Source organism: Cyanistes caeruleus, chromosome 20 (assembly GCF_971803275.1).
Source record: "Cyanistes caeruleus chromosome 20, bCyaCae1.hap1.1, whole genome shotgun sequence".
NCBI classification, from domain to species: domain Eukaryota; kingdom Metazoa; phylum Chordata; class Aves; order Passeriformes; family Paridae; genus Cyanistes; species Cyanistes caeruleus.
This window is the reverse complement of record NC_141720.1, coordinates 7,382-15,743: the sequence shown is the minus strand read 5'-3', so window position 1 is coordinate 15,743 and position 8,362 is coordinate 7,382. Positions and strand designations below refer to the sequence as shown.

Here is an 8,362-nt window from a genome sequence, read left to right as displayed (position 1 = left end):
GGGTTTAAAGCTGCATTTCAGGGCACTTCTACCCACACCCTGGCACCAAATATCTCCAATGGGAGCGAGGCCAGCAGGTATGTAATGGTAATGCCACCTGGGAGTCCATTCTTTTTCTTATTTTCATTTAGAATGTAGACAGCCCTGATTAAAGGTCCCTATGAGACACCATTCAAATCAATACTATTCTTCTCCACCCTAATTAATCACAGGTGGAGTGCTACTTAGTAATCACTGAAAAATAATTATGGAAGTCCATAAATTATCCAACTTAGCTGGCAACACTGCTGAAACACAAAGTTTTTCTTCTTACCTTTTTTTTGTTCCTTTGCTCCATTGTCCTGAGTAATTGTAGCAGAAAAGAAAACATTGTTTTTTTCCCAAAGAGTTTTCTTCTACGCAGAGCTCCTTACCTCAAATTTAACTCAGAGGAGCCAAACAGCTACGCTCCCTCTGAGGGCCTTTATACCCGGTGGGATTTGCCGCCTCCCCTTTCCCAGGCATCGTGGGAAAAAGAGGCGGGCCCAATTAGGGGTATATTAACCCCAGGCTGTGCTAAGGGGCATTATTCCTTCCAGGGGAATCAGCAGGGGTAAAGAGGGTTTAGGGTTCCTCTCTCATTTCAGTGAAGAGGCTCTTTCAATTTGCTTCAGCCTGCTAAGAGCAGGCATCTTTTTGGGCATTTGAAGCAGCAGAAGTTTTGAAAACACCTCAAAGAAAACAATATTGAATACAGGGAGTATTTAAGTTCATGGTTTTGTGTTGGGGGTTCAGGGGCAATAAGATGCTTTTATAATGACTCTTCCTCTTGGCTTTTTTTTTTTTTTAGGAGAATTTCCAGAAGTTCTAGGTCACATCAAGTGCGATACTTCAGATTCTCTCAGCAGATTCATCGTAACACAAAAGGGAATCGCCCCCGCAGCAGCTTTCCTTAGCAGCGGATCGTCCCCTCGCACAGATTCACTTCAGAGAGATAAGACGAGGGCTGTGGTCACAGAGGGGATAAAAACAGGGCGGTGGGGTAGGATTCACACCGGTTAGGGGTTTTGAGTCAGCTATGCGGGGGGGAAGGTTTGGGAAATGGCCTCTGGGGCCACAGTGCGGGAAAGGCTCACTTTAGCGAACAATGCTGAGGCGGGCAGGGCAGAGCAGTCCCAGGGTGTGTTGTCACTTGTCTCTTGTGCTTTCTGTATCTTCTGTACATCTCGTGTAACATATCTCTTGTCTTAGCCCTCCCAGGAGCTTATAAGAAACCCCAGGTCCTTCCGTTCATCTCCCATCTTTGCATTCCTCGGCCCGGCACCGGCGAAGCTTCTATGTGGGAGTTCGGACAGGCGTCAGAATCGCATCTGTCTTTAGAAGCATGTGATCGGATGTTTTCTTAGGTCTCGTTCTCAGCTGTGTCAACAGCTATATGCAGCAGTGTTTCTTTACAGTGGATAAGGACTTGTGCCGATTCAAAGGCAGGCAGAGGCTTCCAGCCACAGGATTCTCAGGCATCCGTCTCTGCGGTTCTTGGAAAATAGTTGTTCCGTTAGCATCTTTTCCCTCCAGGGTCATCGGATCCCGGCAGGCTCACCTCGGGTCCCTCCTCGGTCATCTCGTTCAGCATTCTCTCGGTCCTCGTGAGGACTTTCTTGTCTCAGAGAGTTTTCTCTCCCTGTCACGTCCCCTTGTCTCACGGGTGTCTGGTGGTATTTGGTCCGGAGCTGCTCTGCCCTGGCGCCCAGCCTGGTTGTAGGTGTTTAAGGACAAGTCCCAGGCACTTGTAATTGGAGATTTGTTATACGGGCTGTAGTTGGAGTCTAGGTGGTATTCTTATGTTGGCAGCAGGTGTCTGGAGCTGTGAAGTTACCCTGCAGCACTTTGACTTTTTTCCTAACTTTCTTTCAGATTCAGACAGATTGACCTCCTGGCAGAACACCTGTCCTAGATGAGGGGGTCCCCCTGAGAAGGTCGGTCACGGTTTTACTTTGCAGCAGGGCTGGAACCGGTCACTGTGTTACAGCTCTGCTCTTTGTATTTATTTCTAGGAAGTAAAGCCGGATAGCAGCGGGGAAGGTGAAGCAGGTGGAAGGTGAGCCTCGGTTGGTGGAGAGAAGCAGTTGTTCTTGCTGGGGTCTCAGTTTCTGGTGCAACTCCAAGCATCCCTGCTTGTTGGTGTGTTTTAGGCTGCCTCCTGATGCTGTGCTGAGGCCCCCTCACTGACCTGCCAAGAGACCCGGTTTGCTTCTCTGGTGAGCCCCAGCAAATATTACCGGAGTCCGTGACGAAGCCTCGACCTCGTCCACGTGTCGGTGCGGTCCTGGTACCCTTTAGGCGTGGCCGAGGAGTCACGGCAAGTCGGGGGCGTCGGAAGGAGCGGCGAGGGCGCGCTCAACTTTCAGTGACGCTACATTGCCTGCTCTCCGTTTATCCTAGGCGTACCCTGCGATGACGGCATCCGCCTCGGAGCGTGGCCGAAACGTGCGGCCGGAGGACCTGGGAGTTCCTAAGAGCTGGTGAGTAGGAGTCTCTTAGGTGAATATGCCACTAAGATTGTGCACTTACATTTGGTTTTCTTTATCATAGGTGATGATACTTGTCTGAGACAACAGCCCGGTGAGAGAAGAACTTCCCAGACAGCGAGGTGGCTTTGTTTGGCTCCCGACCGGCCTCTCGCCGTGATTCACATCTTCAGCCCTCTGAGAGATAAGTGGAGCCCACAGAGGGGATCAAAGCAGGGCGGCGGTCGGGACTGAGATTGGTTTGGGTTTTTGAGTGAGTTTTGGGGATGGGGAGGTTCTGGAAATGACCCCATAGGCCTCAGTGAGGGAAAGCCTCACTTTGGTTCGCAATGCTGAGGCAGGCAGGGCAGAGCAGTCCCAGGGTGTGTTGTCACTTGTCTCTCGTGCCTTCTGTGTCTTCTGTGCATCTCATGTAATGTGTCTCTTGCCTTAGTCCTCCCAGGGGCTTATGAGAAACCCCGGGGTCCTTCCGTTCATCTCCCATCTTTGCGTTCCTCGGCCCGGCGCCGGCGAAGCTTCGATTCGGGAGGTCAGACACGTGTCAGAATCGCATCTGTATTCAGAAGCACGTGATCTTTTTAGGTCTCGTTCTCAGCTGTGTCGACAGCTATGTGCAGCAATGTTTCTTTACAGTGGATAAGGACTTGTGCCGATTCAAAGGCAGGCAGAGGCTTCCCACCACAGGATTCTCGGGCATCCGTCTTTGCGGTTCTTGGAAAAAGTTGTTCTGTTAGCATCTTTTTCCTCCAGGGTCACCCGAGCCCGGCAGGCTCGCCTGGGGTCCCTCCTCGGTCATCTCGTTCAGCATTCTCTCGGTCCTCGTGAGGACTTTCTCTCCCTGTCATGTCCCCGCGTGTCACGGGTGTCTGGGGGTATTTGGTCCGGAGCTGCTCTGCCCTGGCGCCCAGCCCGGTTGTAGGTGTTTAAGGACAAGTCCCGGGCACTTGTAATTGGAGATTTGTAATACGGGCTGTAGTTGGAGTCTAGGTGGTATTCTTATGTTGGCAGCAGGTGTCTGGAGCTGTGAAGTTACCCTGCAGCACTTTGACTTTTTTCCTAACTTTCTTTCAGATTCAGACAGATTGACCTCCTGGCAGAGTACTGCATCCCAGATGATGAGCGTCCCCCTGAGAAGGTCGGTCACGGTTTTACTTTGCAGCGGGGCTGGAACCGGTCACTGTGTTACAGCTCTGCTCTTTGTATTTATTTCTAGGAAGTAAAGCCAGATAGCAGCGGGGAAGGCGAAGCAGGTGGAAGGTGAGCCTCGGTTGGTGGAGAGAAGCAGTTGTTCTTGCTGGGGTCTCAGTTTCTGGTGCAACTCCAAGCATCCCTGCTTGTTAGTGTGTTTTAGGCTGCCTCCTGATGCTGTGCTGAGGCCCCCTCACTGACCTGCCAAGAGACCCGGTTTGCTTCTCTGGTGAGCCCCAGCAAATATTACCGGAGTCCGTGACGAAGCCTCGACCTCGTCCACGTGTCGGTGCGGTCCTGGTACCCTTTAGGCGTGGCTGAGGAGTCACGGCAAGTCGGGGGCTTTGGAAGGAGCGGCGAGGGCGTGCTCAACTTTCAGTGACGCTACATCGCCTGCTCTCCGTTTATCCTAGGCGTACCCTGCGACGACAGCATCCGCCTCGGAGCGTGGCCGAAACGTGCGGCCGGAGGACCTGGGAGTTCCTAAGAGCTGGTGAGTAAGAGTTGGGTTTTGGTGAATATGCCACTAAGATTGTGCACTTATATTTGGTTTTCTTTATCATAGGTGATGATACTTGTCTGAGACAACAGCCCGGTGAGAGAAGAACTTCCCAGACAGCGAGGTGGCTTTGTTTGGCTCCAGACCGGCCTCTCGCCGTGACTCACATCTTCAGCCCTCTGAGAGATAAGTGGAGCCCACAGAGGGGATCAAAGCAGGGCGGTGGGTCAGGACTGAGATTGGTTTGGGTTTTTGAGTGAGCTTTGGGGATGGGGAGGTTCTGGAAATGACCCCATAGGCCCCAGTGAGGGAAAGCCTCACTTTGGTTCGCAATGCTGAGGCAGGCAGGGCAGAGCAGTCCCAGGGTGTGTTGTCACTTGTCTCTCGTGCCTTCTGTGGCTTATGTGCATCTTGTGTAACATCTCTATTGCCTTAGTCCTCCCAGGGGCTTATGAGAAACCCCGGGGTCCTTCCGTTCATCTCCCATCTTTGCGTTCCTCGGCCCGGCGCCGGCGAAGCTTCGATGCGGGAGGTCGGACACATGTCAGAATCGCATCTGTCTTTAGAAGCATGTGATCGGATGTTTTCTTAGGTCTCGTTCTCAGCTGTGTCAACAGCTATATGCAGCAGTGTTTCTTTACAGTGGATAAGGACTTGTGCCGATTCAAAGGCAGGCAGAGGCTTCCAGCCACAGGATTCTCGGGCATCCGTCTTTGCGGTTCTTGGAAAATAGTTGTTCCGTTAGCATCTTTTTCCTCCGGGGTCACCGGAGCCCGGCAGGCTCGCCTCGGGTCCCTCCTCGGTCATCTCGTTCAGCATTCTCTCGGTCCTCATGAGGACTTTCTTGTCTCAGAGAGTTTTCTCTCCTTGTCATGTCCCCTTGTCTCACGTGTCATGGGTGTCTGGTGGTATTTGGTCCGGAGCTGCTCTGCCCTGGCGCCCAGTCCGGTTGTAGGTGTTTAAGGACAAGTCCCGGGCACTTGTAATTGGAGATTTGTAATACGGGCTGTAGTTGGAGTCTAGCTGGTATTCTTATGTTGGCAGCAGGTTTCTGGAGCTGTGAAGTTACCCTGCAGCACTTTGACTTTTTTCCTAACTTTCTTTCAGATTCAGACAGATTGACCTCCTGGCAGAACACCTGTCCCAGATGAGGGGGTCCCCCTGAGAAGGTCGGTCACAGTTTTACTTTGTGGCGGGGCTGGAACCGGTCACTGTGTTACAGCTCTGCTCTTTGTATTTATTTCTAGGAAGTAAAGCCGGATAGCAGCGGGGAAGGCGAAGCAGGTGGAAGGTGAGCCTCGGTTGGTGGAGAGAAGCAGTTGTTCTTGCTGGGGTCGCAGTTTCTGCTATAACTTTAATCCCTTGGTTTTTTTTTATTTTAGGTGGTCTACTTGCAAGATATCCCAGCCCAGGATGCTGGAGGACAGGTGGGTGCAAGCTCTGTGTGTGTTTTGGTGTTTAAGTCCCTGGTTTGCTGCTAATCTTTAGTTCTTGAAGATAGAATGAAAGAACCACATCACAAATCCCACCTTGTGGATCCTGACACACATTGGTGTCATGGACAGGATTCTGAGAGACAGAAGGGGTTGCAGGTTTATCGTGCAGTCAGTATCAGGGGAAAGACGTTTCGCCTCAGCCGCCCCTAGCCTGCCACGTCGGTGAGCAGTGTCTAGAAAGCAAGGGAGGTGACTCGAATTTGTTAAAAACAGCACATGCCTCAGGGCAAAGCACCCCACACTCGTTTGAGGGCTCTGTCTTCAGAACTTTACAGGCGATCTTTGAGTATGATAAGTGGGACTGAGAGGTTTTTCTGTTTAAAGTCCCTGGTTTGCTGCTAATCTTTAGTTCTCTAAGATAGAAGGAAAGAACCACATCACAAATCCCACCTTGTGGATCCTGACACGAATCGGTGTCACGGACAGGATTCTGAGAGACAGAAGGGGTTGCAGGTTTATCGTGCAGTCATTATCAAAGGAAAGACGTTTCGCCTCAGCCGCCCCTAGCCTGCCACGCTGGTGAGCAGTGTCTAGAAAGCAAGGGAGGTGACTCGAATTTGTTAAAAACAGCACATGCCTCAGGGCAAAGCACCCCACACTCGTTTGAGGGCTCTGTCTTCAGAACTTTACAGGGGATCTTTGAGTACGTTAGGTGGGACTGAGTGGTTTTTCTTCTGTTTCAGTCCCTGGTTGGCTGACAAGCTTTTGTAGTCCAAGATGGAATAAAGGAACCACATTGGGAATTCCACCTTGTGCATTGTGACAGTAACTCAGTGCTTTTTTCTTTTCTGTCTTTGCAGGATTCGGCGTTGCCCCGAGCACGGCAAGGAGCAGAGATGAGGAGGTGAGTTGGCATTTTGAAGCTAAGTTAGAGGACAGGGCTGTAGTGGGATGGGCTCCTCTGAAGCCAAGGGAGAGGGTTTCTTTGCAAGCTCGCCAGAGCTTTTGCCGGGCAGGGCAGTTCCAATCCATCTTCTCGTTGTCTCGTGTTTCACGTCATCGGCCATCTCAGCCTCTCGACGTCATCGTGGATTTTTTCGCCTGAGGAACCGGCCTTCGCATCCACAGCTATCGCCGCGTTCACCCGGCAGACATCGCCTGCGACTGCCTTGTACCATGCCTGCCTCTGTAAAACTAACTGCATTGTGCCTGCCTCTGTAAAACTAACTGCATTGTGCCTGCCTCTGTAAAACTAACTGCATTGTGCCTGCCTCTGTAAAACTAACTGCATTGTGCCTGCCTCTGTAAAACTAACTGCACTGTGCCTGCCTCTGTAACTTAACTGCATTGTGCCTGCCTCTGTAACTTAACTGCATTGTGCCTGCCTCTGTAAAACTAACTGCATTGTGCCTGCCTCTGTAAAACTAACTGCACTGTGCCTGCCTCTGTAACTTAACTTAACTGCACTGTGCCTGCCTCTGTAACTTAACTGCACTGTGCCTGCCTCTGTAAAACTAACTGCACTGTGCCTGCCTCTGTAACTTAACTGCATTGTGCCTGCCTCTGTAAAACTAACTGCACTGTGCCTGCCTCTGTAACTTAACTTAACTTTAACTGCATTGTGCCTGCCTCTGTAAAACTAACTGCATTGTGCCTGCCTCTGTAACTTAACTGCATTGTGCCTGCCTCTGTAAAACTAACTGCACTGTGCCTGCCTCTGTAACTTAACTTAACTGCACTGTGCCTGCCTCTGTAACTTAACTGCATTGTGCCTGCCTCTGTAAAACTAACTGCACTGTGCCTGCCTCTGTAACTTAACTGCACTGTGCCTGCCTCTGTAACTTAACTGCACTGTGCCTGCCTCTGTAAAACTAACTGCATTGTGCCTGCCTCTGTAACTTAACTTAACTTTAACTGCACTGTGCCTGCCTCTGTAACTTAACTTTAACTGCACTGTGCCTGCCTCTGTAACTTAACTTAACTTTAACTGCACTGTGCCTGCCTCTGTAACTTAACTTAACTGCACTGTGCCTGCCTCTGTAACTTAACTGCATTGGTTTGGAGCTGCCCTGCCCTGGCACAGAGTTAGAGTTAGGTGGAACAATTATAAAAGGTTACAGTTCCTCTTTTCTATGAGGTTTTTGTGTAGAAAATATGTGGGCCTAGAGGGTGGCTGAGTCATAGCTCCCATAGAATTCCTCACTGACCACCTTGTGTTGTCTTGCAGGTCTCTGATGCCTATTTTCTGAGGATCTACCGTTTGATGTTGAGAAGCAGCAGTGAGAAGATATCTCAGGGCATTTTGTTCAGCAGAGTGTTTCAAATAAGGGTTGCGGTCACTGTGCGAGTTAGTCTCCTGCTGCGTGTCAGAGTGTGTCTGTCTGTGAGAGTCGGTGGGTCTGGGTCTGCTTGTGTGCATGTGTGTTGAGTGGTTCTAACCTCGTATGTATGGCTTTTGCTTTCTAGGACTTGCAATTCACTTTTAAATTTAGAATAAAAAATCCCCAGCTGGGGGGGTTTTTTTTTTTTCCCTCCCAGCTGGGGTTTTTTTTCCTCGGTCCCGGCCGGTCTGCGAGGCGACAGTCATCGCCAAAGTTTGGGCACGGACCGGCCCCGGACCGAGGTTTTCGTCAGGCAGGCTGAATTTGAGGCCCCCCGGGAACCGAGTTCCCGTGGGGTAGGAGGGGGGTGTGTGTTTGTGTCGAGTGGTTCTAACCTGGTATGTATGGCTT

The 8,362-nt window shown here is 50.9% G+C and overlaps 1 long non-coding RNA gene across 3 annotated transcripts; it reads left to right on the top strand.

Annotated features, from left to right (window-relative positions):
- Window positions 1–567: 567 nt before the first annotated feature.
- LOC147649666 (uncharacterized) lies at window positions 568–8,092 on the top strand. 3 transcript variants are annotated; one of them, XR_015278167.1, is made up of 17 exons: window positions 568–739; window positions 830–1,021; window positions 1,894–1,955; window positions 2,034–2,077; window positions 2,172–2,237; window positions 2,422–2,501; window positions 2,572–2,695; window positions 3,579–3,642; window positions 3,721–3,764; window positions 3,849–3,924; window positions 4,109–4,188; window positions 4,261–4,416; window positions 5,302–5,363; window positions 5,442–5,485; window positions 5,577–5,621; window positions 6,491–6,534; window positions 7,858–8,092. It is a non-coding gene; the product is annotated as an uncharacterized LOC147649666 (long non-coding RNA). The 3 variants fall into 3 exon arrangements; XR_015278166.1 differs by having other exon boundaries at window positions 2,172–2,338; window positions 3,849–4,025; XR_015278165.1 differs by having other exon boundaries at window positions 2,572–2,760; window positions 3,849–4,025; window positions 7,858–7,978.
- The last annotated feature ends 270 nt before the right edge of the window (window positions 8,093–8,362 follow it).